Genomic DNA, 6,923 nt, shown 5'->3' on the forward strand with positions numbered 1-6,923 from the left:
ACTTTTTTCTAACGTATACATACTTGCTCTTTTATAAAACAAGAATGCTATAATACAAATCGTTCAATACTGAAAACTACGAATGAAGGGAGGATTTAATCGTATACAATGAAGGACAAAAAGAAACAAGGAGATGACAGTCCTCCCCATATACTAAGAGAAAGAAGGGGATGGCAGTTGTCCCCATGTACCAAAAGAAAAAGAGGATGACAGTTCTCCTCATGTACTAAAAGAAAAAAAAAGGGGATGAGAGTTCACCTCATATATCAAATGAAAATGTGACGAGAGCTCTCCTCATATACCAGAAGAAAAACGAGGATGAAAGTTCTCCATCAGAAGAAATAAAAGAGGATGCTAGGTCTTCTCATGTACCAAGAGAAAAAAAAGGAGATGAAAAAGGAAATGACAGATCTCACCATGTACCAGAAGAAAAAAGGGGACAGTTCTTACCATGTACCAAGAGAAAAAGGGGATGACAGCTCTCCCCATGAAGCAGAAGAAAAAAGGAGTTGGCAGTTCTCACCATGTACCAGGAGAAAAAGGGGGAAGATAGTTCTAATCATGTAGCAGTGGAAAAAAGGGAAAGACAGTTCTCCCCATGTAGCAGAGGAAAAAGTGGATGACAGTACTTTCCATGTAGCGAAGAAAAGGGGAAGACAGTTCTCCAAATGTAGTAGTGAAAAAAAGGAGAAGACAGTACTTCCCATGAAGCAGTGAAAAAAAGGAGCAGAAGAAAAAGGTGATGACAGTACTTTCCATGTAGCGGAAGAAAAAGGGGAAGACAGTTCTCCCCATGTAGTAGTGGGGGAAAAAAAGCAGACAGTTCTCCCCATGTAACAGAAGATAAAATGGGATGAGAGTTCTCCCCATGTAGCAGAAGAAAAAAAAGGGGATGAGAGTTCTCCCTATGTAGCAGAAGAAAAAAGGGAATGACAGTTCTCCACATGTAGCAGAAGAGAAAAAGGGATGAAAGTTCTCCCTATGAAGCAGAAGAAAAAAGGGGATGGCAGTTCTCCCCATGTAGCAGAAGAGAAAAGGGAATGACATTTATCCTTATGTACCAGGAAAACGGGGATGACAGTTCTCCCCATGTCCTAAAAGTAAAAAGGGGATGAAAGTTGAACCTATGTTTATATCAGAAAAAAGGGATGAGAGTTCTACCCCTGTACCAGAAGTCAAAGGTGATAATAGTTCTCCCTCTGTATCAGAAGGAAAAAGGGGATGACAGTCCTCCTCATGCAACAGAAGAATATAGAGGAGGAGAGTTCTTCCCATGTACAAGAATATATAGAATAAATAAATTAAAAAAAAGTACCGAATTTTTCCGGCGCAATCGAGTTTTCTGTATAGTGTATAATACTGTATGAAACTTTCAGCCACAGCCCATAAAACTCTTACCCGCGGCCTATGAATCTTCAGTCATGGCTCTATTGCAGTGCCTAGACTCACGATCATGGCTAGCCTTAACCTTCAATAGAATAAAAACTACTGAGGCTAGGATGCTGCAATTTGGTATGTTTGATGATTAGAGAGTGAATGATCAATATACCAATTTGCATCACTTTAGCCTCAGTAGTTTTTATAATATGAGGGCGGACAAAGTGAGGACGGACAGACAAATAGCCTTCTTAATAGTTTTCTTTTACAGAAAACCAAAAAAAGGGATGACAGTTCTACGCATTAACCATAAGCCCATCCGTGCATTTACTGTATGGAAGGTCACTTCATCCAGACAATGTGAGAACTCTTCATCTGAGTATGTATCCCCAGAGACATGAGAACAGAAACCACAACTTTCTGGGATAATAAAATACTTAGATCACCTGATTACTTTCGCGGGGCACAAGCCAAAAAGTGCAACCCTCAATCCTAAGCTAACTTTACCTTGCAGGTAGTTCGCCTTATAGAAAGAGGGCCAAGTCTCATATGATTATTACTGTATACTGCCCCAGTGAATCCCTCAAAGACCTCTTGCTCAATTACTGAAAAGTTGTTCTCACGTTGCATTGGTATTTTCTTTGTGTAGGTGTGAAATCTAGAGCTAGTTTTCGGGTTATTGCGCTAATAGTGTATGTCAGCGTTTTTGTTGGTGATGTGTATGCTAAGGAGTTATTCTTGCTTCTTGGAATGTGGTCCTTTGTTCGAAGAATATTAAGTCTGGAAGAATTCCTCGTTGGGCGTTGGTGGAATTTTAGATTGTCTTAAGTATGTAATGAATATTCTTCAACAGATCTTCATACATCCATACGTTAACAAAGTGTGGTACAAGTGACTTAATCAGTATGATAATGGAATCCATGATGTCAAGGATGTAGACCACTGCGTTTCAGAAAACAGCGAAACAGTATCCGTAGCAGATGTAAATATATCAAGGAGAGCAAGAACATTAAATTTATGGATCACATTAACACTGGTTAAAACTCAGACTGGTTCTCCCTTCAAATTATGAGGTATCAAATTTTCAATTATGATAGGATTTCAACTGAAATGTCAACTAGTCATTTAAGTATCCCTGGTTGGTGGTTGCTTTAGATTAAGCCAACCTTATTCCAAGAAGTAGCCTTGCCAAGAGGCAGCCATAAGAATGTGGGCCCCTAGGCCTACAGAAATGAGAACGTCGGCTATGTGTCATGATTTACCTTCCAAAAAGCCTACCAAAAGCCTCAAGAAAAGACGAGTAAATGGATTTTCATGTTAATTCCCATCTTGAAATTTCGGAAACCGAATTATAGTAGCTTTACTTGAGAGCAATTCAAAACATTTGATGAATTTTGCTTTCATGAGAATGTGGTTTTCGTGACATTTGATGTTACCTTCTGGTTATTATCATTCGAAGAAGGCGATGGCCGCTGGAAAAATGCAGAGAAAGAAAATCTCAAATTCACTGACAACAATCGTTAATTAAGAAGAAAAAGAAGACTTTGGGGCTCTCGGTATAAGAGAAAAAGTGATCCAGTAAATTTGCAGTAACTCCGTGCATTGCCAAACGACAGCATGCCAGCTTGAGTTCCAGTCATTACAGTTCGAACACCAGCAGGAATGCACCTGAGAGGCAGCCAAGTCACTTGGTCGGCTTATCTTTGAGAAAGTGAGAGTATTTGTATTCTGCTTTAAAGGAAACTGGTCCACTGGGCGCAGAGTGATGGGTGGATAAGCATCTGTTCCAGAAAAAAGGAACTAAAAGGATTGCCCAAGACTTTTCATGACCTCCCTTATCCGTAAGCGGCAACCATTTTCAATCTTGCCTCTGTACTTAGGGACGATGAGACCCTAACAAGACGGGGTATCGTTCGCAGGAAAACTTTTCACGCCGACGCCGACTCAGCCAGGACGTCTCAATGCCAAGACGACTCAACGCTAGGAAAAGTCAGCGACTTTTTCGTGGATTTTTTCATACAAAAAATCAATTTATTAAAACATAGCTCTTTAGAACCGAATAAAATTAATCTATGAAGGGTAAATCTTTAATACATGACAAATTTATTAAGGATGAATTTTAGATATATAACTTAAATTTATTAATGATTGATTTTCAATACATGACTTAAATTTTAATTTACGAATTTACTGAAAATTGTATGCAATTCCTCTCAAATATGCAGTGGGAGATCGTTGTGAAAAAGAAGAAACAATCTGCAATATTCTGTCATCTGTCTTCATACAAGTCTTCATTTTAGGGGGAGGGAGATGAACAGCAATTAATTGATCGAAAAATGTGTCTGGGTTCCAAGCAAAGCAGGGCTGGGACCTTAAACAATAAAAGCTGCTACCCTTCTCTAAGAAAGCTATATATTTTGCAGAGATTCTAGCGTTAGAGTAATTTCTGTACAAATACCATAAACGAATAGAGTAGCCAAGTAAAACACCTCAGGTCACTCACGTTGCCACTTTTGCACTTGAAAACTTGACTTCTTTAATGCAAAGACAATGTGGGGTGTGGGGCGTGGCCGCCGTTGGAATTTTGGGATTCATTACCCAGATAATACTTTTTCATTTTACATTTCCAGCAAAACTACAAGGAAAAAAATGTAAAGTCCTGATATAATGGAATAATATTGCTAAAATTTCTGTTATATTTGCCAGACAATGGGCAAATTAATGTTTTTACATCTAAAACGGGCTGTCCGTGGAAAGAGAGCAAGTGCTGACACTGGGTCAGTTTATTCTAGAAACAGTAACACGTCATGTCACTATGTAATACATTATTTATTCCATGTATCAAAGATTTCATAATTCCAGGCCGCTGGCCACAGGAACTCAAATCATTGACATGTCTTTCATGATAAATTAGAATTCCTGTTCACATTAACACACACAAACACACACACACACACACACACAGAGAGAGAGAGAGAGAGAGAGAGAGAGAGAGAGAGAGAGAGAGAGAGAGAGAGAGAGAAACAAATACAGGGAGGAGTTCAAATGGGAACTACATAGCTCCCACACGAGTTACTATAATATCCACAACATTACATGCCGCTTCCTCTTTTCCTTCATGATTAATTAACCATCGAGACAAAATCATTTCTATTCATCACCGAGACAAAATCATTTCTATTCATCATTGAGACAAAATTATTTCTATTCTTCATCGAGACAAAATAATTTCTATTCATCAATGAGACAAAATCATTTCTATTCATCATCGAGACAAAATCATTTCTATTCATCATCGAGACAAAATCATTTCTATTCATCATCGAGACAAAATAATTTCTATTCATCATCGAGACAAAATTATTTCTATTCATCATCGAGACAAAATCCTTTCTATTCATCATCGAGACAAAATCATTTCTATTCATCATCGAGACATACTTCTGTAACGCACGAAAAACCCTTAGGGTGAAACTCACCAAAAATTAAGCATCTTTCTTTCACGACTCCCCAACCCAACTAACGATACACCTTGGCTCTTGATTCTTTATATTATCGTATAACCTTTTAGTACTGAAGTAGGACATCATATGTAACAGGCAAAGACCCAACTTTCAAATCAAAAGCAGATGTAATGGTGACCGGTAATGTAGACCAATAACTTTCTCCACACCATGTAATCAAGAGAGTGCAGTAAGCCAGGTACGTTAAACAGGTTAGCGTGACCTCATGATGAGTTGAGAGGTTACTTGAATTCATTAAAGTGGGCTCGATAGACCTCCCGTCAACGGAAATTCATCCTAGTGATTATATTTTAGGATATCAAGTTTGTTCAGTGCTGTTTGTTTTTGAATACACGTGCATAGCATTGACTGCAATATGCTATGCCAAAACTTTTCATGTACATTATCATAAACTTATAATTGTGATCAAACACACGCACAGTAACACACGCACACATTACACACGCACACACATACACTCCCAAACCCACACACACACATATATATATATATATATATATATATGTGTGTGTGTGTGTGTGTGTGTGTGCATACAAGAGAACACTGAAATTATGCGATATATCTGCAAGTAAACTAAAAATGTATGTAGTTTAGCACTAAGTTAAAAATTATCAACATTACACGAAAAACGTAGAATATACAAACCTGAATAACTTAAAATTCACATGTAAGCAGATCATGATTGTCGAATAGTAAAAGGAAAGGAAGCTGAGAATGAAAAATGTCTCCTTTAGCTAACAACAAAATCGAGCAAAACACCCAGACGAAGGAAAAAATGTAATGATTCCCGGAGACTTCTTGACCTTTCACAATGACTCAGAATGACAAGAGACCTAATTCCACTGCTCAAGAATATCATTTTAAGAAATGGAACGCAAACTGAATTAAAGACCTTATAATGCATTAGAAATTTTACTTGTATTTATTTAGATAGCGCGCAAATAACTATTGTCAAGTTGAAAATGAATGGAAGGAATTTAAAAGAAATAACATCCCAACTGGATTAATACAATAACATTCCTATAAGAAAAAAATCATTTTAAGTCTAAAGGTTAAGCTATAAAAGGAAAACCAGTTCTTCGAAACAAAGAAGTTCTTCCCCTTTTACTCAAAAAGTTTTAGACTTGAAAACTGCTCTGTCACGTTTTTCATAAGTACGATTGGAACTTGTCAAGGAGGAACATACTTTTGACTGCGAAACAGACGACTTATAAAAAGTAAAGGTCGAGTGATATTTCCTTCTCACTTACACTCATTTCGAAAGATTTTTTTGGGGGGGGTTGTTAAGCGTGGTCATACTACAATCAAAATGCTAAATGTGAAAATTTTACTGGTTTCTCCTGTTGTTTTATGCCAAATTTATGAGGCATTATAGCAAATGGCAGTAGATGTATCACTGCAGTTCAGTTACTCGAAATAAATTCTATATTTTGGCCTGAAACGCTTCCCATGGTCTATGAGCACTATTTTGGACAGAAGGACAATATACAAAATTACCTTAGCTTAAGAATTATTGGCTCAAGAACTGAATCTGAAGTGGGCAGGGGTGGGTGGAGGCGAGTGGTGGGAGGCTGACCTTACGTCCATTAAGTCCTAAGTTACCTGACCGTTAGTATCATGATGAAGATATAAGGCCATACCAGCAACATTCACAATTTCATTATGACTTACTGTAGACACTCAGTAAATAGGAGCTTCACATCATACGAAAAACTTAAACATTTAAGCCTCACGCCAACAAATTTTAGTCATGGAGTCAAAGCTAAGGCATGAACAATTCAGGATTCAAAAGCAGTAAAAAGCAACTATGGGGAAAGATACACCAATCTAAAGGCTTGATGCTCTTTGACAATGATATTAGGGACGTATATAACCTTAAAATCGAGGTTTCTTTTGTTATTAGTAATACCTTGAGCCGATCTACCCAAAATTATAAACTAGCGCATGATATTTATCGCGTTCCTGGGAAACAAACCGGGTTCTTAAGACTAGGAAACTGAAATAATATTGCTTGCAAGTCTC

Source organism: Macrobrachium nipponense, chromosome 22, assembly GCF_015104395.2.
Source record: "Macrobrachium nipponense isolate FS-2020 chromosome 22, ASM1510439v2, whole genome shotgun sequence".
Classification (NCBI taxonomy): Eukaryota; Metazoa; Arthropoda; class Malacostraca; order Decapoda; family Palaemonidae; genus Macrobrachium; species Macrobrachium nipponense.